General features: G+C 36.4%; 1 protein-coding gene across 1 annotated transcript in view; it reads right to left on the bottom strand.

Annotated features, from left to right (window-relative positions):
- The window catches only part of slc6a1b (solute carrier family 6 member 1b), a 16,261-nt gene extending 14,876 nt beyond the window's left edge, over positions 1–1,385 (bottom strand). The window contains exon 1 of the mRNA XM_015055277.1: positions 970–1,385. The gene's annotated coding sequence lies outside the window, so the exon portion shown is untranslated. The remainder of the gene's footprint in view (positions 1–969) is intronic.
- Between the last annotated feature and the right edge of the window lie 26,441 nt (positions 1,386–27,826).

The following is a 27,826-nucleotide window of genomic DNA, read 5'->3' as shown; positions in this document are numbered from 1 at the left end:
TTTATTTATTTATTTTTTTTTTTCCAAAAAAACCTGCCGCACAGTAAGCGAACCTCGCCGGGATCAAATAAGGACTCATCCCACAGCAAGAATCACTTCTGATGGCCTGAAGTGGATCCGTGTTAGAAGAAATTTAGAGCCCTGCTCTTGTCCTTGATTCATTGTGCTCTACATTCAATGGCCCACTTCCCAGTGCTCTGGTACGAGAGCAGAGCAATTAAACACATTTAGGAGTCGCAGTCGCAAAGCCCACGTCTAATGAATCACCTGGAGAGGCTAATAACTCTCCACAGAGGCTGCACCTTCAACAGATCTCTTTTATCCATACATTCACCATACAGGTTTATTCCCTAATTAATCTGTATAATTTGATGCCCCCAAAACAACATCCAGTCTTTAGAATAATAAAAAAATAGATATATATACCTTTATTTTGAATATGTTCTTTTCGTATTCAAAATGCATTTTAAATAACAGGAGTAAAAGGAAAAATGAAGCGTTCTCAAGCGCTCTCCGCTTTGTGCGTAATTGGAGCGGCGTGAGGTAGCACATGTCTTAAATGTTTCTGGTTACCTTAGAGATGTGATTCATTTGGATGAAAACATATATGAAGTTATTGTAGCTCCAAATGTATGTAAAATGTGCATATACGACGCACAAACTGGTTGTTAGACCGACATTACGCGCGCAGTTTTTCTGCGTAATTCTCGCTTTTCATTTTAAATTTCACGTTAGAAACATATGTCATACATTTAAAAAAAAAATGCGCCAATAATCATGGTGAAATTCGTCTGCCTCCAAAGAAGAGCAGCCGCAAATCTGCGTGCTTTGCCAAATGTATCGCAACTGGACGTGGCGTGGCGATGTCCTAACACCTCGCTTCTGAATAACATTCCAAAAATGTATATATGTATATATTTTCAAATATTAAAACCAAACACATTGTTTTGATAAGAATAGGGTACTTACAGTGAAATTACGGCTTGTTTGGGCGGTTGTTTCCCACCGGGGAAATATCCAATGTTCCCCCCAAAAAAAGTTAACTTCCTTTTACTTGTGCTCGTCGAAACCAAGGTGGAAACTTTGCATCCGTCGTCAAGGAGCAGACATTTGATCCTGAAGGAGGGAGAGGATGGTGGACAAGTGCGTGTCTGAGAGCGAGGTGCTGTCCTTAAAGGAGTGGTGCTGAAAGAGAGGCAGGGAGAGAAGACGGGGAAAGGAGCTGCCGCCGTTTGAGTTGAAGCGAGCAGGGACGTAACATGGAGCGCAGGGCTCTCACTCTCATCTACATAGCGTCAATGTCACCTCAAAGTCGACCCACCCCAACTCCAACATTTCCGCCACTGAGATGGCAGCGGGTTTGAGAGAGGAGCATCCTCTTGTCTCAAGGTTTTATATCCTTACTGATGCAGCCTTTTTTTTACACCAGGAACTTCTCTCTCTGTCCCACCCTCTCCTTTCAGACCCTCCAAAGGCCCAACTGATGCATCATATGGACTTTTAAGGCTGCCTAAAATACCCCCTGATTAAATTCCATCAAGTTTAAAGATACTTGCAAGTCGCTTGTTTTTTCATCAACAATTACTCGTTGATATCAAAAACCCAGTTTGAAATAAATAATGAATATATACTGCAGGATTCCCAAAAAACTGAAATTTCTCAAAAGCTCAATGAAAAAAAAAAATCACTGTTTCTATGTTGTAATTCTTGAATGACATCACAAGAGGCACCCAAATATGGTGGATTTTTGATAGATCTATACAGAGACAAAACAAATTGAGTTGCTGGGTTTACATTTCTGGATTTCTAACCGTAGCTTATGATGGATACTGCTGTAAATACCAAGCTAACACAAATGTCATATTCTGATTTTGTCCACATAAATAGTTACAGTATGTGATTTGCCAGTAGCCTAGAGTGGCACTGCATGCAAACAACATGCAGTGCCACTCAGAGGGAAGAAGTTATCACTGTAATCAGTGGTGGTTCTTGGATGACTGGAGTACTGGTCAAGAAGTCACCCATCAATCCCCTACAACCACCCCACCTCCGTAGGTTTTTCAATACTTGTAGCATTTACCAAACTTTTGTACCTATAAATTTCCGTTGAACAATAATAATTTTTAACATTACATCTGTCGCCCTAATGTCAAAAAACAATTCAGTTTCTCTTTTTCTGTTTTCACATACAGGGAAGAGGTTTGCTTAATCTTAAATTGTGTTTTGAACAATACCTATTACGTGTATTAAGTGTAAAAACCTCAGTTCATTTGTCTAAGTAGCTTAGATTTTTGCTTAAAATATCAAATGTTGTCCAGGTTTGTTTAGAAACAATGCAAAAAAGCTATACGTGAGAAACTTAATGATTCCATTATTAAGTTTCTCATGTAACACTCCATCCTCATGAAGTGACATGGAGATGAATAATAGAAAATTAATTCTAGGTACCAGTGATATTAACTTTATTCTGCTGTATCATTCTTATAAGAACCATCACTGACTGGAATGATAGCGATGGTTTAGACTGCAGGTTCATGTGAGAATTACTGGTCAAATTAAGCTAATTATGAATATTTCACTCAGTAGAAGCAGCATCCAATGCTGTAGCTCAGACAGAAACATCACTGGGCCTCATAAATCGTCTAATTAGAACAAATCAATCAGGTAATATTGTTTTTTTTACCAACTTGGTTTGGAACGATCCTTGAGATTTTTGACTTTTGCACCCTAGATAGCAATGAGTAAAAAACTTTACATTACTTATCATTATTGCTCTAGTTATGACAAACTACATCTAAAGTGAAATTGTACAGAAAAGCCTGGCCTTTGTGTAGCTTTGATTGCCTGTAATCACCCATGCAAGCATTTAAACCACACTCTTGAGTGTTTCAATGTCCATCCATTTAAAATTTAAGTCATTTATGAGGAGCAAATGATTTAAAAAGGTCACATTTTGGGTAAAAATAATGCTGCATCCATTACAGCCACTGAGAGGAAGATGCCGGTGGCTTATGTTGCTCCTGGCAAAACATGATAAGAGGGTCCCAGCCAATAAAAACGAGTCAGGGTGTGCGAGATAAATTGAAAACTGTGTTCATAATCTTCTTAGCCCGCTGTCTCCCAAAACGAAATACCCTTGTGGAACATCCCAAATGAGAAGACTTAATGCTGACTTTAACTCCTACATCGAGATAAAAAATCGAGGTCTCGGAGGAAGATTAGACTCTCTCGCGGTTTCAGAGTTAAAGTTTGAATCTTCAGAATAACTTCTATTTAAAACAATGCTATATAAATATGATTGTTACAGCAACCTTTGGACATGTGAACAATGGTGGGTTTGGTATTTGCAAACCGCCTTAATCTTGTCACTTGTTTCACAATGCAATTTTAGACTTCAGTGTTTGCTATTGAGAATTTATACATTAAAAACAACAAATGTCTTTTTTTATGTTTTACTTTTATTTGTAAACTGTGTTTTTATTCACTTTGCAGAACCACATTTTACTGCTATTACAGCTGCAAGTCTGTCTTTATCTTGTCTTTATCTTGAGACCAAAATGTTTGCCCAGTTATTTCAGGAGCCATAGATGTTTGATTTTTATTTGTGTTGTAATCATTTTTATGTTAATTTGTGTTGTTTAGATCCAGTCTTCTTAGACAATTTATTTATATTTATTTTCTTCTGTTTGTGCATTTAGGTTACTCTCCATTAGCCTTTAATTCCTGTGTGTTTTGGTTCAGTTTTCTGTTTTCACTGTGCTATTTAGTCTCCTTCCCTCAGTTCTGCTCTAGCTCTTGTCTGCAGTTTGGTCCTGCTTTACTCTCATATAACATGACAATTCATCTTTATAAATATGGCACGGTGATAGATTGTGTATTTGTGTATTTAGACTCTACATTTAGCTCCATCATCACCCAATCAGTTCCGACGAGCTTCCTTGACCCTGCTAAATAAAAATACTGCAATCCTACATGAGGTTGTGTTCAGGCGGATGTCAAGTGTTACACATATAATTTTTATCATAGTCCTCAAAGTAGAAATTTGTACCCATCTGACCAGAGCATTAATTTGCGCATGTTTACTGTGTCCCATGGAGCTTTTTAGTGAACTTTTACTGTGATTGTCTGAATATCTTTTGTTCTTGGCTTATTGTTCCTGCCACTTATTCATAAAATTCATGACTGATTGTTTTCCTGTCAACAAATGTTCCCATACAAACTGTGAATGCCCAGAGCTCCTCCAGAGTTACCACTGGTCTGTTGGCTGCTTCATGGATAAATGTTCATTCATTTAAGCAACATCTTTATAGACTTACATTGATGACTTTGTCTTTGGTCGTTTTATGACCCGACCCTTCCTTACGCCTCTCCAAACCTTTATCCCACCTGTATTCATAGATAATCTTGTTTTCCCCCAAAGCTCTCCAGCAAACATTTGAGGCCTTCGCAAAAAAGGCTGTTTTCATACAAAGACTAAATTACAAGAATGTAATTTACTGATTAGTGGACTTCTAGAGGAAATTATTTGCAGTGGATTTGGCTTTAATTCTTTATTTCTCAGATACATCTCCATGTTTCTTTCTAATTCCAGATGACATTTTGTCTCCTCATGATGCAGAAAACAGCTAGACTAAATACATAAAAATAGTGAATAATATCACAGTCCATTGTGAGATTGACCTATTTCCTTGTGTTTCATTTGCTTGCGTCCCTATATTCTCCTGTTACCATCTTTGACACTAGAAACCAAATCACAGAGTGGAAAGGAAAGAAAGCTCAGCTGAAGCTCACTTATAGGTGAGGTAACATTTAAATGACATGAATGCAAAATTTTGTATTTTTAAGCTCATCTTGCTGGTTTGCCCTGAAGCCACAGACTCTCTGATGTGCAAAAAGCCTCCCACCAGCCTGCAGCTTTCATATGGGGGGTGAAAAAGCCACAGAAGTGGTGGCGCTGCGCTTGTGGCCCTGGCCCCACCTGATGGTGAGCTTGTGTGCACTGAGGCTTGTAATTACAGAAGGAGGTGGTAGTAATAGAGAGTAGAGCGGAGAGGCAAACAAACAGGCCGACAGCTGGCCTCCTGTCGATTTCGCTACTCTGGCACAGGGGACAAAAGTGATGCTCTGAAGCTATAGAGCAGATTTCTGTTCATGCGGAAAAGACAAAAGGGTGATACTCATTGTGACAGTGCAAACACAGAATTTGGTATTTTGTAAACCATGCGCCTTTTATCCAGATCTCACATGTTATGGAAAGGTTTGCATAAGGTTAAGTCATTTTATTTTCTGGCCAGAACTAAGAGCCCAACTAAATTCATGTAAATGTAAGCTAAATGTTCATCAAAACAATGAATGTAATAAAGAGACTCTTGAAAGCAATGCTAGAGGCCTAATGCTAATGTTAGAGGCTAATGTTAGAGGCCCCAATGAGGGGAATAAATAAATTCAGAATAATAATAAAAAAAAAGAATATTACATTACTAAGAACAGTCAATGACTTATAAAAAGGTATGTAAGATTCTGGCAAAAATGAAATAATATAGCTTATCTTTTACGTGAAAGATAAAAAATACTTTCTGTTGTGGATTGCACATTATTTTGAATTATGCAATCAAGTTTTTGATCAGAATTTTCAAGCTACTGATGTGTTTATAACCAAATAGTTTAGGGAAGGCCATGTCCATGCATGAATGTATTTTTGTATTTGATAATCAAATCTTGTCTGATATGAACGGGCCTCATTGATATGCTGCACCTTTATGTGAAGTTATTGAAGGGAGGTATTATGCAACTGAATGTCCGGCCATCAGTTTGCGACTTTAAGCTCCAGCTCAGTTATGTCACGCATCAGGACAGTGATCTGAATGACAGACAGAAAACTAAGTCCATATTTAAATGTGACCAAGATGTTTAGCATAACATTAAACCTGCTGAAAAACATCCTAACTTAAAATTGGCCACACTAATTCTGCAAACAAAGTGGGCTGCTTTACTTCACAGATGTAAAGGCACATCTTGCCAGAATGGAGTCAAGACCAGTTATTAGGTTGATGAGGAGAGTCACACAGAACCAGGTTGCTCTCCCCCCCGATAATGATATAATTATTGCAAAAACTGACTTTGTCATTGCTGTCAGATATAAAATAGGATTTGATGGTGAAACGTAACTATGACTACAAAATGTTTTGGGCGACAAATGCTTTTTCACAGCACTAACTGGACATATACAGGTACTGGGGTGTGGATGAAAACTGTAATGTTTCCAAGGTTGTATTTTTCTTTGTTGTTTGTTAGTTTGGTGCTCAGGACTGAAGCTTGACTGTTAGCTGGGTTCAGATTTGTTTTTTGACTTTGAGACTGGAGATCCAGGCATTGGCAGACTGGTCGGTATTGGCTAAATGGGAAAAGTAAGTAACAGTTTCATTAAAAAAAAAAAAACAGGACAGAGTTTCTAGTAAGACAGGGAAAAGAAATAGACAGAAATAAATAGGTAGTGATTGCTTGTGTCTCCTCACAAATCCCATAAGAATAAAGCAGAATGAATCATTTGTGGTACCAATTTAAGCTGTGACTTTGATAGGAGTGTTTTCTTTTCTTACATCAAAAGGTCACCTTAGCACATTAATGTTAAAGAAACTGTTTCCAAGTTGTTGTTAAGATATATTGGTATTTAATTTAGCTATTTATAGGGCTGAACTCCTCAAAACTTCGCAGAGGAACAGACTTAAAGATAAAAATAAATGCAAACTTCCAAAGCAGACAGACAGAGCAGGATTCTTGCACTGTTACTTTTCAATATCCCCTGATGAAGCTCAGCTGTTTTGGGGAGGTGCAGAGAAGGAGGGACTTGTAGTCAGGCCCAGTTATGTGCAACACTCCAGGCCCTATTTTCTGCTCTGGCCCTTAATTGGTAAGACAGTCAGGTAGGATGCCACTTGGCCTCCCTAGAAGAGCCTCGGTGTGATGTTTCCGCTTGCTCTAAAAAGATGGAGACAAAGTAATGTGTCTGTTGCCCGGCGATACACACAAGGAGCAATGGGTGCATTTTTAGAGAAGGGAGGGTGAAAGCACAGCAGCAAAGTAAAACAAATATTGGCCCGCTTCTCTGCCTCCCACACTACATTGGTAGCTGGGATTGAATTTAGAAGTCACTGAGGAGAGCTGCAGAAGGAACGCAAGGCAAATTTTTCCTGCTATTTAAGTTAATTTGGTGAAAAAAATTATGCATTATTAAAATATTTAACATTGTATTAGAAAAGTCCTCATTACCAAAGGTTTTTTCATATCAGATTACAATATACCTTAATTGGCTACACAAATGTTTTTTTTGCAAAATGCATTTATTGAAACCAGTAGCATCTATCAATGGGATAATTTATCTAGCAAAAGTTTATTAGAACATGTCATTAAATCTCTTCCGTCACAATTTATCACAGAATAAATGATGCATTTTACAAGGTGAGGCTTCTGTAAGGTTTTATGGGGAGCGTATTGCGTTATGTCACCGGGAGCGCCACAGAAAACAACCACATATTCTTGGTTCAAGTTTTGATATATAGTCATTACAAAAGTCATAATCTTGAAATATAGACACCACAATTTTTCTTAGGATTATCAAGTCGTGGCTCAAATAAATTGATTTACCATCATTTGGTTTGAATGGGACTGTTTTGTTTCAATAGCAGAACTGAGATTATTTTTACCTATGATTTAGAAATATCAAAACTAAATTAAAATAATCTGAATTGATTAGTTTAATAACGGTGAAGTAAAATTAACTGAATTGACTTAAACTGAACTAAACTTGACTTTGTTCAACTGAACATAATTGAACAGCACTGAATTGAATTAAGTTGACCTAATCTTAAATAAACTAATTAAAGACAACTGAAGCGGATTATAATAAATTAAATAAAACTGAAGCGAATTAGTATGAATTGAACTGAAATGAACTGATTTTAAAGGAACTATGAGTTCCTTTAAAATCCTTTAGTATTTAGTATCCTTTAGTATTAAAATGTATTGAAAAAGTATTAAAATTAATATTAAAATTAATATTAAAATGTTGAATGAATACATGTCAACCAAAAACTAAATAAGCTGTGATTATTATTTTTTCTCATGCCTGGATTCAATTGAACAGATTTGAACTGAATTGATGTAATTTAAAATAAACTTTTTCTAAAAGAACTACCCATCTTACTATGTTGATGCCTGGATCGTTTTTATCTCAGTTCACACTGAGATAAAAACGGTGAGATAGAGGAAGATTTCTTTCTTTTCCATTTTGTTCTGGGTTTCAACTCTGTTCCCCAAACTGTCTTTGTTGCATCTAGTCAGGGTAATTGAGGCAGACAGAAAGCCATCCGGGACTCAGAACTGATATTTAGACTTAATGGCTTTCAGAGAATCTGCATCTGCTGCCATCTGCACCCTCGACACGCGGCTGGCTGATGCTACTGCTGCTGAGATAAAGGAATGCATCAGGAGGGCGTCTGCCATAGAATCACCTCAGCCTTTTGCTTTTCTCTCTTCTGGAAAGTCTGAACAATTTCAGTAATTATTATTTGTCAGATGCATCAGAAGCATCTGACACGTTTTATCAATAAAAGTTTGCTATTTCAGATCCATGCTTAGATTTAAGAAATATAGACATATGGAGGCCTTTTTGCATGGGATGGAAAGTGATGAATGTAACTAACAGGAAGGTGATGGGTGTAAAGCATTTCCTTGGGACTGTAACTTTTTCTTAATAACTAACATTTAACTGATACAAGGAGTTTTGGCAGCTAAATTGAAGGAAACAGATAAAGTATTTACATCAAAGATTGCAAAAATGGAGGCAGATTCTCTGCAATAGCTCCAATACGCCAGGCTCTGTTCAGAAGGTGACGGCTGAGATGGAGGACCAGAGGCCAGCGCTTCAGTCTGTCTGTCTTGCCGCTTGTTTTACTAACTCCTGCAGGCTGCTATTGTAGCAGCCTCATTAAGTTTTATAGAATCCCTATTATGAGTCTTCAGCTGAGGTTCCAGGGAGTTAATTCAAATTTGGTTTTCTTTCATCAAATGCTTTATGGCTTTTTGCAGCTTAAGGCCTGTGGGCTTTCACAGCTAATGATTGCTGCTATAAAGATGCTCTGTCTGCTATCCAAACAGCCTGACAATCATTCAAACTTGTTTATAACTGGTACATAAAACATGAGTGATTCAATTTAAAAACAACACAGCATATATTTGTATAAATGGAGTTCAGTTTTGTATTTTTAGAAGTCCTGATAGCTTCAGAGAGCATTGAAACAGCATAAAACAGTATTAAATGAGATAATCAGAGGTTAGTAGAGTTCAGTCTTTTTTTTTTTTTGTCCCAGTCAGAAAATATACTGTTTAGCATAAGTTTGTATAATTATGAGTACAAATTTCTTTAGATTCATTCGGTTCAGTTTTATGACATTAAGGTACATCAATTTGTCTCAGAACTGCTTGTCAGAAGTACTTGGATGACATTTATGCACATCAGATTTTTAAATCCAACACTATGCTTGAAATGGTGATCATAAAATGACAGGTAGCTCTTTTTCTGGACACATTTCTGCAGTCATCTTTGGATGCCATTTATATTTGACATTTAAAGAAAAATCATTCACTCTGTTCCCTTGTGGAGAAAGAGGCACAGAGAGACATATGTTTTTTTTTTCTTTGCTCCAGAGTAAGAACATATCTTTCATATAACCTTCTTATCTAAACAAACCTTGTTGTTCAGTTTATTACATCAATAACAGATGTAATGTAGCTTGCTAAAATACTGTGGGAAAATGGTAAAATGCATCAAAGGGATTTAAATGTGCCGGTGGAAATACATGATTAGTTGCAGAGTGGCCTCAGTGTTGCTTCAATCACATATAAAAGGTTTGTCTCTCTGCATGTTGTGACAAACAATACTTAATCAAAATTAAATAGCATAAAATAAAGCATAATTGTATCTTTTTACATTTTTATGCATTCCTACACATCTCACTCTTTCTTGCCTTGTTAGCATGGTCAAAGGGTTCACTGCTTACAGTTCTCTTTTAGGTTAGTTCAGCATAATTGGCTAAGCAATGATCCAATCACACACTGTATACATCAGTCCTCTAGTGAAGGTTCAGAGCTCTTTTTTCTACAGCACTGCTTCATTGAACCTGTGAAAAGGTAATGTACAGAGTGAGATCACATTAAGTTTTAATAGTCTTTTGTTTTATGTCAGATCAGTGCAGTTTGCTGCCTGTAATTTGTTGAATAAAAATAAATCAACATCTCCCAGGAGTTTGAAAGATTTTGTGATTTCTTTCATATCTTCAGATTCAGGCAGGATTTAACTCTAGCATCAACACATAATGAATGACCCAAGTATATAACATTTAACCCAAGTTATAAAGAAAAAAGACCATGCTAACACATGCTTTGACAGAAACTGGATTTTTTTTTTGTACAAATAATATAACTTTTTTTTTTTTGCATCACCTATGAAGGTAATCTTATCATTCATCTGCTTTTATTTGAAAAGATGAAAACAGACGTAAATTTGTTGACTTTTCCCCAGAGTTCATAGAGCCGCTGTGTTGCATCTGCACCCTGAATGAATGGTCAAGAGTCTAGTAGACTTTTAATGTTTTATACTTCTTCATCTTCAGTGTGCTTTCTGATATTATGTGTGCACATTTACGTAATGCACAACTGTTTGTAAGGAATTTTACAGTATATGCATGTATAATGATAGGAAAGGAAGGAGAGCAGGTGTCAGCAATCTCGCCATGCTTTCCCACTTATCCCCTATTCACCCAGGCCGTTTCTATGGAAACGAATGAATGGCTTGCCACATGGATGATTGGTGCCAATCCACCAGTCATTGGACCCATAATGGACACCCACTCAAGAAAATAATAGTAAATTAACACTAAGAAAAGCCTTCTATGAAATACATTACTGTGTGGATTCTTGCCTCAGTTTTTCTTCGTTTTTTAAAACTTTTATTCAAATACAATAATTTCCTGCATTTTGATAGCTAGTAGTTTCAAAAAGATGCCAGGTTATTAGCCTAAACGTTCTTTTATAACAAAATTAATCTTGTTAATATTGACCTTTTGTTCCAGCTTATGCTATGTCAGATATTTTATATATGTCTGTTCTTGGCCTCTGATAAAAGACCGCCACTTCTGTGAAAAGAACAGGAAATTGTAGGTCTACACTTACATTTCTGGAGAAAATCACTGTCCTTACTGTGACAACTGCAAACTGTCAACATATGTGACAATTAGAGTGAATACTCGAGACACTCCCAGGACTGATAACCATGTAAAGATGTCCATTAGTGCAGAACAGGCAATCTCAACGATCCATCAGCAGCACAAAACCTGAACTATAAACAAGTAACCAGAAAATCACTGTCATATAAAAGAGAGGAAAACTTAGTATTTAAAATATATATATATATATATATATATATATATATATATATATATATATATATATATATATATATATATATATATATATATATATATATATATATAATTAAGTATATAGGAAATCAATCTCAACAAAGCGTAACAGCTATGTGAAAGACTATTGATCTTCTGTGTGTAAAATACTCATTAGTTCAGAGGTTAATGCTCCTTACATAAGTTCAGAGGTTAATGGCTGCTGGGAATTTATAAACACCCCTATTTTATTGGGCATTTTAATTGAAAACTGTAAAGTGAAGATTTACTACACATGACAACTAAAATCTTTCCTATTTAAAATGCTGACTCTTTGCATATAATTGTGATTAACCTCGTAGTCACTGGCATCTTTCAGTCTGAAAAGCCATTTCTAAGCCTTTTGGACACCAGTGAACTACAGTGAAAGTCTTTATCCACAAATGGAGAAACCGTGGACTAGCAGTGACCTCATGCGGGATTTCATAAAAACTAAACAACATGAGGAGGTCAGGTGGTGCACCATGCGTCGTCCTCGACTTGGTTATCCTGAGTTTGACTCTAGGTCTTGGGCCAGATCTGGCTAAGCAATGATCCAATACAAATTATCAGTTTTTTTGTCAGTTTTTTATGTAAATCGCTAAAATAGATTGGTCTTCCTCTTCCTGTCTATTCAAACTTTGAACACTGAGCCAACAACTCTAACAGCTGCTCCACTGTGCAGCCCGTTAGCAAATAGTTTTAGCCGAAAGGGTGAAAGTGGCATTGTTTCAATTTAGCTCTTTGACTCAGAGCATCCAAGTGCAGTTTGTCTGCTTAGTGAGTCAGAAAAAATTTAAGGTGAATTATTTCCTCAGATATGCTTAGAAGATAAGCTGTCAATGATGCAATACGTTCATTTACTTCATAGAGAGAATTTACATCTGAAAGGAGTAAATACATTTTGCAGGTTCTCTTCTACATAAGTATGCATGTAGGGAAATAGATGGCTCAAACAGAGAGAGGCTTTACAGATACATAGCATATAGTAATTTTCCAAAACAGAAATAGAACGAATAGATACGTGGCGTGAAAATGTTTCTTTGACGTTTCTCTCCTTGTATTTGTCTTTGATGTAATCTTTGGGATGTTCCAGGCCCTGGAATTGCATCCAAGAACAAGTGCATTAGCTCATTCATGCTTAAAAAAAACAACAAAAAAAACTTAATAAATAAAGTTTCAAAAGGATTTGTTTTATATGAACGAATAATCTTGTTTTTTCTTTGTTTTTTTTCCAGTTGCTTCAGCCACATGAACTGATAGGTTAATATATCCCTTGTTTTTCCTGAAGTGACTGAGTTTCATATCATTCTTTTGATTGATTTGTTTATATATTATTATGTTGATGCAAAACTAAGTTAAACAATAATAAAAGTCAAAGCCATTCCTTTCTGCTTGCCTGCATTTCTGTCAGATATTAATGGCATGAAAGTGTTGGTGAGACTCAATTTGCCTGTAGAGTAGCTTTAGTGTTAGAAAATAAAATTAAACAGAAACAGATGTTTGGATCTTGAGGCAAAATTTAAAGATTTCCTTTTGGGTGAAAAGGATGCTTGCAGTTGCTTGTAGTTTTGGTTTTCATAAATATACATATGGATATCTATGGTGCTTTTAACTTTTCATACCTTTGGCTTTACATCCAAATGTTTTTTTTTGTTTGTTTTTTTTTTTGGTTGTTTAAAATTTTAAAAGTTCAAATCTTTTGAATGACGTCTTTTGCTGAATTTGGAAATGGTTCAAGAGACATGCATGTTCATAATGCCTGCTTAAATGCTGGAACATTTGTAGATGTCTGATTGATGGCAGCACACATTAAGACTCATTGCAGCCCTACAGCCACAGATGCTGTCCTCATTGAGATCTCTTCCAAAACACGATCACAGACCTGTGTCAGTGGCTGTAAAAAAATGTCTTCCCTCCGCAGTAGTATCTTTGAGCCGTCCTGACGAACAGGCGGGCATTTCGTCATCTCAGAGCTTCCAAAAGGACATTTAGTATGAAGAGCAGATGGATTATGACATGGCTCTGTCACGGGTATCTATTTGGCTAACTTGTGATGCAGACCAACAATGACAAGTGCAAAGGTTCCAGCGGCTGTTTTTTTTGGCTGAGCCACCCGCTGAAGGACAACAGAAATGGAGCAGGGATAACCTTGCCTTGAGAAGCTACAAGCTTTTGAAGTGCTTTCAAATTATTGTAATAAAACCTTTTATTAATATGCATTTGGTAACTGGGCAACTAAAACTTGTTTGGGCTAATTATAAATTATATATAAAACAGACAGAATGATGATTAATAAGCATGTGAGAGTGCTAAGAAAATACACCAGAGTTTTTAGACTTTTGATAAATGAATTTATACAAAATCCTAAAAGATAACTAAAAGTTCAAGTAACCAACACTGCTGTTCCACAAAAGGACTTTGAAGATGAGAGAAAAGAAGGAACAGCTGATGGATGCAGAATGGAGTCAAAGGGGAACAAACATGTCAGCGTTGGGCATGTGGAAGAACTGGACAGTAGAGAAGTGTTGAAGGAAATGAGGCACAAAAGATGAAGACAAGCTGGCTCAGAGCAGGATTAAGGTTTGGAAGGAAACGAGCCAGTTTAAAAATCATCAAGAGCCAGGCACCGCTGCTGGCTCAACTATTACAGTCTTCATCAGTGAAAGGTTACCATGAACAGTACTGACAGATCTGCCTACCAGCCTCGAACTGACATCCTCTGCATAAAGAAGGAGAAGAGAGGCGCTCGAAATAAGGAACAATCTGTGCAATGAAGACAAGATGAAGAGACTGAAAAGGCAAAATAAAAAATAAAAAAAGAAAAGTGACAGAGTGGAAAGATGCAATGGGAAGAAAGCAGGAAGACAGGAATAGGGGATTGAAGTGGGAAGATTAAAGAAAGAAAAGAAAATCAAAGAGTAAGAAACAGCAGAGAGACCTTAAATAAGCACAGAAAAATGCGTCATGCTGAATCATTGGTCCTGGAGGGAAATCTGTCTTCAAGGAAACTTTGGGGGAAAAGATGGCAGTTTGACCATCCTACAAACACACAAGACTTGTCTGCATGAAGAGCCTTTTTCCCTCCCCTTTTTATACTTAAAGTTTGACATTTAAGTTTGACATTGAATGTAACCTGTGGGAACAATATTTCTAGATGGCTAATTTTAATCTAAATTAGCTCCAACCAGATTTCTGTACGTGACATTCAACCTTCTTGTTAGCAAAAAATACGTTTTGTTTTTTGATAATTTCTCCACAACCCATAATCCAACAAGTACTAAGATAGATAAATAATTTACTCGGTCTAAACACACAGGCACACACAAAAATAATTATAATAGTTGCTACAGTCAAGCAACACTCCAACTGCAGTCAGTGGGATTCAATATATAGTAAGGGTTGCACCAATTAGTCGACTAGTCGATTCTTTTCTCTGCAATGACTTTTTTCTGGGCTAGTCGACTAGTCGACATTGACTCGACTATTATCATGGTGTAGTCGACCTTAAAAAATATGTAGTTGTTCAACCCCTAATATATAGACATTATTCTTAAGTGTTATATATTTCTAGTGTTTTACTTGTAGCTAGTTTATGGAAAATATCTGAGTCCTTATTATGTTAAGTTTTTGGGATTTCAAAGCTAATGGTTATCAACTTTATTCTTTGCTAATTAGCATCTTTAAATGTAGGTTTACTACTTTGGATTCTTGTTGCTGTTCATTTTGTCTGGTTGCGATTCAGCAGCACAAAATGCAAACACTTTTCATTTTTTGAAAATGAAAAACCTCAGTCTTAAGGTTTTGATCAGGAGTGTGTGCGTGTGTGTTAAGTGTAAGGAGACCAAATACACGCTCAGTAGCAGCAGCTTGCATGCAAGATATGCCAGAACAACTAACTCTGACAACTGACTGAAGTGTAAGGATTTGAGTGAGATGGACAAATAGTGAAAGTTAAACAACTGGGTCAGAGCCTCTCCAAACTTCAGTCCTTGTGGGCCGTACCCAGATCAATTTATCAAAACAGGTTTTAGCAGAAAACAGGATCACTGATACATGTAGGGAGTGCAGGATGACCCATGTGGTCTGGTCTAACCTATGACTTTACCTCAAATCATTAATGAAGTTCATGTTGGTTCTGAGAATAAAGCCAGAATACACAGCTAATCTAAAAATGCTGCTCCCAGATGGCTGAATAATGAGTTCAGGACTGGTTTGAGGAATTGACTTACCTTCCAAATTGTCCAGATCTCAGTCCAACTGAGCATCTGTGGGATTTGCAGGACAGACAACTGTGATTCGCGGATCTGCTGGTAACAACCTGATGACAGATACCATTGCACACCTTTAAGGATCTAGTGGAGTTTTTAAAATCACTTAAAAACTTTGCAGTATTCCTAGTTTAAAAGCTGCATCCAGATCAGTCTTTGGGGAAACATAAACGGACGTAGATTCAGATAAGACTTTATTTAAGTCCAGATTCAAACTACTGTCTGTCTTTCAGACGGTCTCTGGTCTGGATGGTAAAATGACTTTATAAAACAAGCATGTGTCACTGAAAAGGACTTGCAACCATAAACATATTAGTAAATACTTTGAATTACACATCTGTTCCTCTATATTGTGAATTAGGGTTCTGTTTTTAATAGGTTATTTGATGATTTGGATAATATACGTAGATTTGTGTCTACGTTTACAAAGTTTGTTCAACAAAATAAACCATGAACCTAAAACTCATTGAAAGGTCTAAAGATTTGGAGATTGAATAGAAACTCAGTTAAGTATCTAAGTGTACTTCTGCTGAATACAAAGACTGTAGATGTGAAACAGCTTAATTTGCTACTTAATGTTGTGATTTGAAAACTCAGATTTGTATTCTGATATTATCTTTGTTGGCATGAGAAAAATGATGGGTGGGAATTTTTCATGCACCTAATGAATTATATTTTTCTTGTATCAACCTATTTATGATTTTTAGACATCCGTTGGTAAATAAATTTGTGTTATTAAAAAGGTGGCATAAAGTTATATCCAGCGCAAAGGTTGATCAGAGGGACATCCGTTCTTTCAGTGAGATGTAATGAAAAATAATCACAGGGAAAGATATTTCCTGACCTTTGGTCACTGAAATCTTCAGCTAGATGACAATATTGGAGCTCGGAGCAATAAGATAATGAATTTCTTTGTTACTTGCTCCTGAAATAGGAGGAGGCTAAAATCACATCTTACGCTCTCTGCTTTGACAGTTTATCAATTCCTTTCTACTTATTTCTGTTGATTGAAATTGGATTGCTGATGTTTGATCTTACTATGAGGAGGGGTGTATTTTCACTTTCATTATGAATAAATCTTAAAGTAATTATAGAATGTGAAACTGAAAATCAATTTTATGCATGAAAAAGCCATTTGTGATTTTATGCATTTAAAAAAACAGATTATAAGATAACTCCATCACTGATCTTTTAAAAATGCTTATATTTTTCCTGCAACTATGTTTTATTCTTTGGATAGAAGAAGTTATTCATTTAGAAATGGAACAAAGTTGTTGTTGTTTTTTTGTTTTTTTTTTTTTTAAGTTTTTAAAATTGTGAAAAATATGATGATAAAATTTTTCACTCTATTATATTTTTAGAGAAATTTAACACTAGAAGGTCCATGGAATTTTGAAAAAGATAAACTAATATTTAAAAACCCAGAAAGTCTGTCCTCCACACCTCTAATTCGTTTGAACTGGTGCTGCAGACACAGGAATTTAACAAATTAGGATCTGACATCCCACAACACAAATAAAGGCCTAAACTGCTAATAGTGCGCTACAATTGAGCAATCTCTTTTCTACTAGCTGGGTGAATTTGAGAGAAAGTGATGCTCACACTGTGTCCACGTAATCTAAAATAGCTTACCACCATATGCACTCACAATAGAGGAGAGGCACTTCATAGATACAGCACAAAGAACAAAACGAATAAGATCGCCTTGGGCGTTGAATTATCGGTCTGAATTAGCCTCCTCCTCTCTCCCCTTATGTTATTTCTGTGCAGCGGCTCATGGAATAGTAAACCAAATAATCCACTCGTTGTTGCACGTTGCATCATTAAAAGATAATAGCCTGTCCTTGATGACACGCCATCAGGCAAAGGGAATTTGGTTAATATGCTTCGAGATCGTTTGTGGATTTACAGACTTTTTTTTCCCAAAGAGTATAACGTGAGATGATAAAGACTGATGTCGGAGAATATTTGTCATGCGAAAGGCTTTGGATGTATTTTCAAAATTACCATTATGCTTCATCGTTCTAGGAAAGTATAATAGTTGGCTGTAACATCCCATGACACTAATAATGAAGCATGTTTGATCATAGGACTTTTTTTTTACAGCTTCTTACTGGAGTAAAGCAAGGAATTAAAGAAAATAAAATCAAGGAAAACAGAAAACAGCACTATGGTTGAGAGTCTGAAGGAGGAAGACTAGAGGTGGGAAAAGCAAAATAAAAAAATAAGAGATCAACTCTGAGAAGCCTAGCAAAGAAAGAGGAAAGAAGGAAATGGACTGAAAGTAAAACGAACTTGTAGAGGAATACAAAGAAAGACGTTTGCTTTGAAACTATCAGTCCTCTGAAGTAGACGGTTCAAAGACATTTCTGTACACTGCTGAGACTGGTGTCACCTTTGACCCTTTTCTTCAGTCTGCATAACTGCACTAAAATGTCTCTTTAGAAAATTGGTGGGGGGGGGGGGGGAAAATTCAAAATTGCTAAAGTTAAAAAAGTCAAAGTGGAGGAGATTAAGATGGATTTAAATAACATTTTATGTTTTATTCTGATTTGGCAAACACCCAATCACTTAGAAGCAGTAAGTTTTTAAATTAGCTTCTCTGATGTTTGCAAAACTAATTCCAGTTGCCATGAATCAAAACTGAGACTTGTCTATAACTATAAAGTCTCTCCATTCGTGTCTCAGCTATTGCCCACTAACAGATCGTATAAAATAAATATAGCCTAAACAGTTTTTAAAGGGATGGCAAATCAAAGCAACAGTATGGAATGTTATGTATGTTTTTGATGAGGGAACAACATTATTTCCATAAATATAAAATCCTAAAATTTCACTACTGTTTCAAAAGCAATTGAGACTTTAACAGTGATCCTAAGCATACAGCTATGTTGGGTTGGTTAGATAAAAACAGTTCACAGCTAAATCCAATGGACAATTATTGAAAACCAATGATTACACAAGATATCGATGCATCATTTATTCACAGGAACACATACCAAATTCATATACCAAACCTCAGGCCAAATGTTATTGAAGGAAAAACTCTGTTGTTTTTCATCGCTGCGTCTGCACAGTGACCTTTACGGTTGATGGTGTGGAGCGCGGGGACTGAAGTGGCTCACAGGGAAGTGTTTCCGCCTGCAGCTAAACTTATCGGCATGCAAGTTTTTAAGTCTCTTGACTCCAAAGGTGTCCGCCGAGTGAGAGTGACGCTTGAACTTTGTGTGACACAATCATTTCACGATATTTTTTTAACTTCTTCTGGTGAGTTTGAAGGCGTGAACAAGCCCTGATGTTACTTTAGTCCAGATGTGGTTCTGTTGGATCAGCTGTGCTTTAGGCTCCAGTTCCACTGTCCTCTGAATATTATTTGTTGTATTTTTGCAATCAAAGTAAAAAACAAAGACTGAGCAAATTTAGACATAGAAATATGGCAGGGATGATGTGGCTAATTACTGTGAAATGTATCCTTGAACCCTGATATTTTATTTGAATCCTCTGGAGATTATAAAAGCATAGAAGTTTCTTTATTGCTTCAATAAATTCCTAGATCTCTTCCAATTCTCATGACATTCATTCACTGCTCTCCTTGGTATGGATAATGATGTGCTTAGATCTATCTAGGTTTACAGATAAGAATACTTAAAACGAATAGTTTCTTTATTTCCACAGTTTAACAGGAAGTGTAATAAATGAACACTGAGGATTCAAAGGTCAAATTAGACTGTTAACCTTAATTACTCTACTCTCTTCAAAATGACCAGGAGGTCATCATTGTGATTAGGAGTTTCATTTTATAATGCTAAGGGATGTTCTTTTACAGATGGCATCTCTCTCATACGTATATAATTTCTCAGGAAGCTACACAGAAACATGACAAAGGCAGGCTGGTAAAATCACCTCTCAAAATTAGAACCAGTTTTCAAAGTAAAAGAGAGACCAAGACATTTAAATGTGCTTATGTTGCCACTGTACTGCAAAATACAAGATGTAGCGGGGTCACAGATTACCAAGGGCCTGAATCTTCTTCTGCTCTGTTTCTTTAAGGGAACAATGATGTGTAACAACCTAATTAAAAAACAAAAACATGAAAAACCACAAAGCTGAGAGTTGATTGTGTAACACCACAAAGGAAAATTCAGATTCCTGCTGAGAAAATTGCCCTAAAGCTTGGTGAATGACAACTTTTAGCAGCAAAAAGTCGTTTTCAATTTGTCAGTAAGCCCGCTGAACACGAGTTTGGTGCTCTATATTACAAAATTTCAAATTATGTTTATAAAACAAGACACTTATTAATAAATGTGTGTAAAAAAATTTCGATAAAGTGTAAATATTTTTGGCATAAAATATGATTAAAAATTGAAATTTACATATACAATGTACAAATATTGATCATGTGTGTTTCCTCACACATGATCAATTTTACATGCTGTAACTTGTCCTTAAACAAAGGCAGTTGAGACAGTGAATGAAATACTAACATCCATCTACTGATGATTGGATACTGACTACTTATAGTTACTCCACAGATTCTCTTTTCAAATACAAAAGACGTCTCCACAAGTCCAGGAATGTAACAGTCATAAGATCTCTTTGGTGTTTGATGTGCTAACTAACCAGTGACCCACTGCACCACGTTACTCAGCGGTGAAATTGGGAGCACTGTTTCTTTCTGGACTTTGAATGGCGATGTGACCCAGCTCTAACTAACTCAAGGTGCATGCACGTGTCTATATGGATGGTGTGTTGTTGATGCTGAAATGTGCGGTGCAGCTTAAATGTTGGAGAAATTCCCGTGCTTTGTTCCCCGGCATTGCTGCTTTCCGTGTGAGTCTGTGTGTGTTGCCGAGCCTCCTGCGTTGAAGATGAAGATTTTTCCAAGGTCAGGAGGAAATAAGCAGAAATTACACAGATGCCAGAATCCATTACAGTAGAATCCCAGAGCACAGAGCCTGTCCAATGAGCAAACACCATCCAGTGAATCTGCCAAGTAAGTCCGCATGAACGCTGCACATATGCACGAGCATGTACACTGTTTCTACACGAATAGACATGATTATGAGACATACAGAGTAGAGCAAAATGTTCCCACCCACATGTGTCACGTTGTATCTGTGTGAATGTCATCATTTGTGGTCTTCACACACTGCTGTGTGATTTAATATAAAACAGACATATCAAAGGACGGACAGAACCACCCTAGCAAATTGCATTGATTCAGTCGTGGTTCTTGATGTACGCTTTTCACTCGAAAGCAAAATTAAATTGACTTTAAGCAGGTTTTAAGCAGGTATGAACCTTTGTGCCTTTGAATCAGGCTTCAGCTGAACAGCTGTGTTTGGCCTTTTACTCTCTTGGTCATTTTCACACTAATTAACAGCATAAAGGTAAGAAACCCTGTCTGAATATTTGGAGCAGAGGTTCCTCTAGAAATGTTACAACACTGACTTTAACTAGATTGGCTAAGTGTTGATTTCTACCACGTGTGACAAACATCCTGGTGGTGATGACTGTAGAATGGAGCAATGTGCACCCTTATCAATATTTTGGATTACTATTTATTTGCTGGCTACTGTAGAGGATGGGAAGGGTGGCAGAGAGGAAAGCAGATGGCTGGAGTGTCCCCAGATGTCTCCATTTATGAACCATTAACTTTGTACTTCTGTAACTCTCTCCTTTGCAACTTGTAAGTCAGTCTTTGGTATTCAAAGTCTCCCTGAAACACATTAAAATGATTATTACTAAATTATGGCATGATTTGTGGTGTCTATAGATATGAAACACTGAAAAGAACAAGGAATCAACTACAAGCAGTAATAGTGACTGTTATTCCTGCCAGAAAGAATCATTTTATGGATCTGGGCCGGATGGCTTTTGTGGGAGTTACAGCAGTTTGCATGTCAAATTTAACGTCATAATTTTACAACATATAATAACAAGACAAAAGTCTTTAAATGATATAGTTTCATATATATTTAAATACAAAAATGTTTTACACATGGTTTTACATGTCTAAAATGTAATATTTTTAAAATTCCTTTTGTCTCCAGTTTGATCTTGTCTGCACAGGTCTCTCTGGAGTTTGCTTGCACAGTTTTGTTCAAACATTTATGTTTGGTTTGTTGGTGATTTTTAAATGAACCTATGCCTGAGTTGGAGCATAGATGGTGTTTATCTGAGTATTGTGTCTCCACTTAATGTTGAACCAAGAAAAAAAAAAAAATCTTGTTTGCAGGAACTTCTAGCTCTAAGTGTGTTTGGTAACTGCCTTGGTAAATCTTACATTTTTGGAAAGATGTTAAGGAAAACCAATATTTCTATGGTTTGTCAGCTACACTTACTTTTTATTATTCTTAACAATACTGGGAAGCAGACTTTCACAGACACTTTGGTACCTTTTGACCTAACAATTTCCTGTCCAGCTCTCACCTCTCTACCCTCATCAGCAACAGGAAAGCTTTATGTCACCAAATCAGTCAGATCCCCAACCTTCCCATTTCTATTTCTGTGCCACTCTTATTATTTGCTGCTGATCCTAAAATCCTTTGAGCTGACTTTTGACACAGAAACCCTACAGGTCATAATTCCAACGTGGCAGAAAGGGATTCACTAAAAACACATAACGTGTAGCCGAGTAAAACATGTTATTTATGCTACATTGTTTTATTCTTGTTTCTTTTGTTTGTTTTTGAGGAGAGACACTTCTTGCATTCAGCATTTAGACACGAGACTTGAATTGATTATTTCTCTCCCATGTTAAAATGCATGTTTATGGTAGATCAGAGAGCAGAGACACTATTTTTACTGCCGTCTTTCACCGTCTCAGCAAAGGACAGAATGTACAATAATTTTACCTGAAGGTGAAGCCTCTTCAGGCAGGTAGTTTGGAATTTGCTGCCCCCTACTGAAAAATAACCTCAGGTGTCAGATCATCTTCGAAGCTTAAACTGGCTTTTTGTGAAGGTTTTGTTACACCAAAGAAGCAAAAAAACAAATTGACTGATGAGCCAAGGAGGTATATATTAAATGTTCTTTATTGCATTCTCAGCCAATGTTTGAAACATTCATGTAAAGGATTGATTAAAACATAATATTGATCTAAAATGAATAAAATTAGCATAGCACATTGTAGTGCACTGTGGATCTAATAAAGGGGTGGTTTAATATTAATAATGCCGCACAAGAACAGGATTTTTTTTTTTTTTTGCACTTTCATTCTTCTTTCTCATTCTGTATTTAACGACTAGGGGGAAAGAATGGGCTTGCTAAGATCTTTAGGCAAGAGTGACTTTTGGCCGCTGCATGTTGAATTTTTCTGTGGCAGCTTTGTCCTGAAGCGCTGCCCCAGAACACTGAGCATGACTCAACTAATCTGCTCTGCATAAGAATAATGAGAGCAAGAAAGCTCCATCTCTGCAGTCTCTACTTATCGGCCTTTTCTGTCTGATCTCTAACATCTCCAACCATCTAGACTGTAAAATTGTATCTGTTATTACAGTGTCGTTGCTGCCTTAATGTCATGGAATGTGTCTACTTGTCTTTCATCATATCTGCTTTCTTCTTTCTTTCTGTTTTGCTTCCCAAGTGTCATTAAAGCACATTATTCATTCTCCTTCATGCATAAGAGCATCTGTTTGTGTGTCAGCCTATCATAATCAGCCTCTTTGTGGAAGACTACAAGTTGAAACCGACCCTTTAGATTCACTAAATATGAAGTTTTGGAGAGACACTTATTATTTCTTTCTGTTTGGTGTTTTGTTTTCAATGTCTACCCGTTTACATTTTATTTCTGTATCTTGTAACTTAATTGAACTGTTCTCATAATGAATGCAACTGATTGCAAAGTTTTCTGTTAACTGGCAAAAGGACAATAATGCTGTGAGAAAGACCTGGACTTGGAGTTAAAACTCTGACCGAGATAAAAAAAAAATAGATGAAGAAAATCTTAAATGCGCTCAACCTTACTTCCCTTCTTATTCTGCTTTCTGTCAGATGTGAGTGCATGTCTTAAAATTTTACAAAATCCTGGTTTAATATGACGAATATCCTGTAAAACTCAAAGCAAATAAATTTAGAGAAGGCAATAAAAGGCTGGTTGATATTGCAATTGTTAGGGCCTCATACTCATCAGAACGAGAAGGCGTTCTGTGTCCTAAATAAGTGTCTTTTTCGCTTATTAGCAACTGCACAAAAAGCCTTGTGTCAAGATGCCGGTTGGAGTTTTTAAGTGAGTGCCGTGGTCCAAAGTGATTGCTTTTCTGAGTTGGACTTTCTGGCATGCTTTGTAAGTAAGTAACAGCTAAAGGTCACAAACTGATAGACCTTATCCTTCTGGATTTACAGAGCATGGTTCCATCAATCAAGCCAAGTCAACCAGTTGGTACATAGATGGGATGTTTTGTTTCTGAAATGGCACGCTAGCTTTATGCTACATGTGAGAGGATGTACACCTTCCCGCTCTTGTCTCACCGGTAAGCAGAGTGTTGTCCCCAGAGTTTTCTGTTATGTTTTTTGGGGAAAAAAAGGGGGGGGGGGAATCAATTGTGAGGTTTTTCTCTTTTTTTTTTCAGCAGTAATTTCCGCCTTATATTTCCCCACATTGTTTCTTTTGCTTGGCAGAAAGTTCCGTTTTGGCCTCATCTGTCCCCTACATGGCTTGTGGGAGACTGAATTAGGACTTCTGGTGGTTTTCTAAAAACAATGGCTTTTTTCTTGCTGCTTTTCCATGAAGACCATATGTGCAGAGAGCAAATGGTTGTCCAGTCCAAAATTACCACAGGCTTTTTGGCCGCTTCTGTGTTTGCCAGTGTAGGTGGGTGAATTATTCTTGATAGATTTTCATTTGTGGTACAATCTTTCTTTTTTTGGATAATGGGTTCAACTGTGGTTTAGGGGATGTTCAAAGTCTGGGGTATAGATAAATCATGCTTTAAAGATCTCCACAGTTTTATACCCTAACCTGCCTGACGTGTTCTTTGTTTTATTTAAGTGTTTTGCTCATCAATGTTTTCTAACCAAACAGTTAAATTTACACTGAGATTAAGTTACACAGAGGTGGTCTCTGCTTACTAATTGGTTTTGAAATTATCTGGCTGAAGTGGATTTTATTGAGGGGTGTAACATTAAAAGAAAGAAAAGATAAATACAAGTGGACATCATTCTTTTTCAGATTTTTGTTTGTTGAGAAAAACAATCAAAACAATGCATCGCTTTTGTACCACTTCACAATTGTACACTGCTTTCTAATGTATGACATAAAATCCTAATTAAAGATATATTTAAGTTTTTGTTTGTAGTTGGAAACAATCCAAGATATAAATGCTTTTCCAAGGCAGTTCAGTTTTTTACTAGGCACAAAGTTCTCTTAGAATAACAATTTCAGCTCCTCTGCCAATGACAGCTGATCAACACTGTAATTATTTTCTAAATCCCTTCTTCCCTTCACAATTTTTGCTCAGCTTTGAACAGTGTCACATTCCTAATCACTACACTAACAGGGAGGAAAATCAAGGCTACTGATTTTTCTTGCAACACTTTTCATCACGTTTCTCAGTCTGCTTATCTTTTGGGGAGGGGATCCGTTTGAGCCCCTTATTGGACCCCGTCTTTTCAGCACTTGAGAGAAACAGATTTGCAGTTTAAAAAGCAATATGGAGACATTCAAAATAATTTTTATTTAAATGCAGTTTCCTTTGACGTTACACCCAGAAAGGTCACAATGTGTTCTTAAAAGTTGTAAAACCACAACGTGGCACAACGACAAAATATGTCCAACATATTGTGTGTTGAATCAGCTTCAGATGGCAACTCCACATAAACTAAACTAATGCCTTTTTCTGATGAGTGCAGGCATAACTGCAGGCACTGCCTCACTTAAACACTACATACGTCTTATGGGTCCAGAAGAACAATGACAAATTCATGACCATATACTGATTCCAAACTTTGCTGGTTTGGATTCCATAAAATCTTGTTTCTAACAATGAAAAATTCCCTCAAACAAACTGAATTGACTCCTCAGTCATTGTCGGATTTTGAGAGACAGGAAAACCAAAAGTCTGAACAATAGAAATAGTCAGTAGAAGTGTTGATGTGAACATTATTTTTTTGTAAACTCCTCTTTCATCAACAAGGTCATCTTTTTAGAAACATTAGCTTTGTAAAAGCAGTAGCATCAGATTTTATGAACAGGTCAGGATTTGTTGAAAAAAAGTAATTGAGAGAAAACAGTAATCTGTCAATACAATCAAAAGTACATTCTTAATCCTAAAGGGAAATTAAATGTTGTTGTGACACATATTACTCAAGGTTATTCAAAGAGTTATTGTAGATGCCAACGTTGGTGGGCAGAAAGAATCTCCTGTAGCAGTCTGTATTACTGCGGTTCTGAAGAAGCCTCTGACTGAAACCAATCTGTTGTTGTCAAGCAACCTCATGAAGAAGATGCTCAGGCTTATGTGTAATTTCTTAGATTTTATGAAGAATCCTTCTTTGCATTTTAATCTGCAGATTTCCCACATTCGTTCTCAGAACAAAACCACAACCAACCAAGTCCTTGAAGAGATTTCACTTTCCGTTACAAACTTATAGAAGATATGCAGCATCTTACTGCAAACACTGAAGGACCAAATCTTCCAGAAGAAGTACAATCAGTTCTGTCCCTTCCATATTTTAGTTGAACTGTAAGCAAAACTCATGAGGGTGAATGGCTGACATTTTAACATACAAAAAGTTATGAAACAAAGTCATTTTGACAATTTTAGGGAAATATTCATCCTATGCTCTAGGTACTCCTGGTAAACATTTGCAAACTTTGATTTTAGAACATAATCAAAATCCAGACAATTTTAAAAGGTAGCTGAGACTGCAGCATTTCTTGTTGCTTAATAATAAATTAATAACACATGTATGCAAGTATAACATAACCAACAGAGACTTACCTGAAACTACTTGTTATAAAGTTCAGAAAGAACAAAAGATTAGAACGCTAGTCAGGAAGACTTCTAACTTCAAACTTTGTTCCCAAAGATAAATTCCCAAAATACCAGTGGAAACATGTAAATAGCTGGTCAGCAATTATAAGAAGAGTGCCTCTAGCATCAGTGGGAAGGGTATAAATAATTTTGATGTGCCATTTTTCTCAATAAAATATAAATATTTTTTTTTCTAAAATTGATAATCCTTTTATATTTATTTTTTAAAAATAAACATCTTGGTTGAATAAAAATACATTTAAATCAAAATCTCCCAGTGGTATGAATAGTTATGGACTTAAGCGTGCATGCCAAAATGTGGCTCATGTCCTACCAACACAAATGTTAACATGCTAACTGCTGCTGGAACATTTTGGCAACAGACAATAATCATGTAAATAATGACAATTTAAAATATTTCTTGTGCACTGTTCAGTAAGGCAGATGATCCATGATGCTGTGGGCTTTTTTCCAAAAGCCAGAGGAGCCTTGCCAGACTACAGGGCAATTTAAACTCCTTGAAATACCAGAGAACATTTTAAGTAAAATATTTCAGAATACTGAACAGTAGTCATCATGGGCTCACAGAAACAAACAAAAACTCATATTTTATTAAAGTTTTTTTTGTTTGTTTGTTAGATTTTTTTTTTTTGCCTTAGAATTATCTAAAACAGATTTTGGATAACACTGAAAAAAATGAGTCAGAAGAACGGAAGACAAATAAAAAGCTGCAATCATGAGTCAATTTTTTTCATATTTATTTTTAAAAATGAGTAAGCAGACAGTTCGTGTGTCCAGTGAATACCAAAAGGTGTGTAGAGCAGTGCTGAACAGTATTTAACACTTTTTTAATATATGTCTATTACAGATTCTTTTGAGCTTATCAAAAGTTGAAATGTTGTCTTTTTATTACAGCAATTCATTTAAACACTTTCCAACAGACAGGAAGTAAACCATTGATTACAGCAGTGTGATCAGTGTTAAGCAGCACGCTAGGATTTTGGATGCACACAACTACTACCTTGCAGAAACATGAGTGAAGAAGTGATAAAGTTAAAATGCACCAGCAACTAACGGGCTGATT

This window comes from Poecilia latipinna, unplaced genomic scaffold (genome assembly GCF_001443285.1).
Source record: "Poecilia latipinna isolate Pla-1442-1.1 unplaced genomic scaffold, P_latipinna-1.0 Scaffold1307, whole genome shotgun sequence".
NCBI lineage: Eukaryota > Metazoa > Chordata > Actinopteri > Cyprinodontiformes > Poeciliidae > Poecilia > Poecilia latipinna.
The sequence above is the reverse complement of the archived record's forward strand: the minus strand, read 5'-3'. Positions and strand labels throughout refer to the sequence as shown.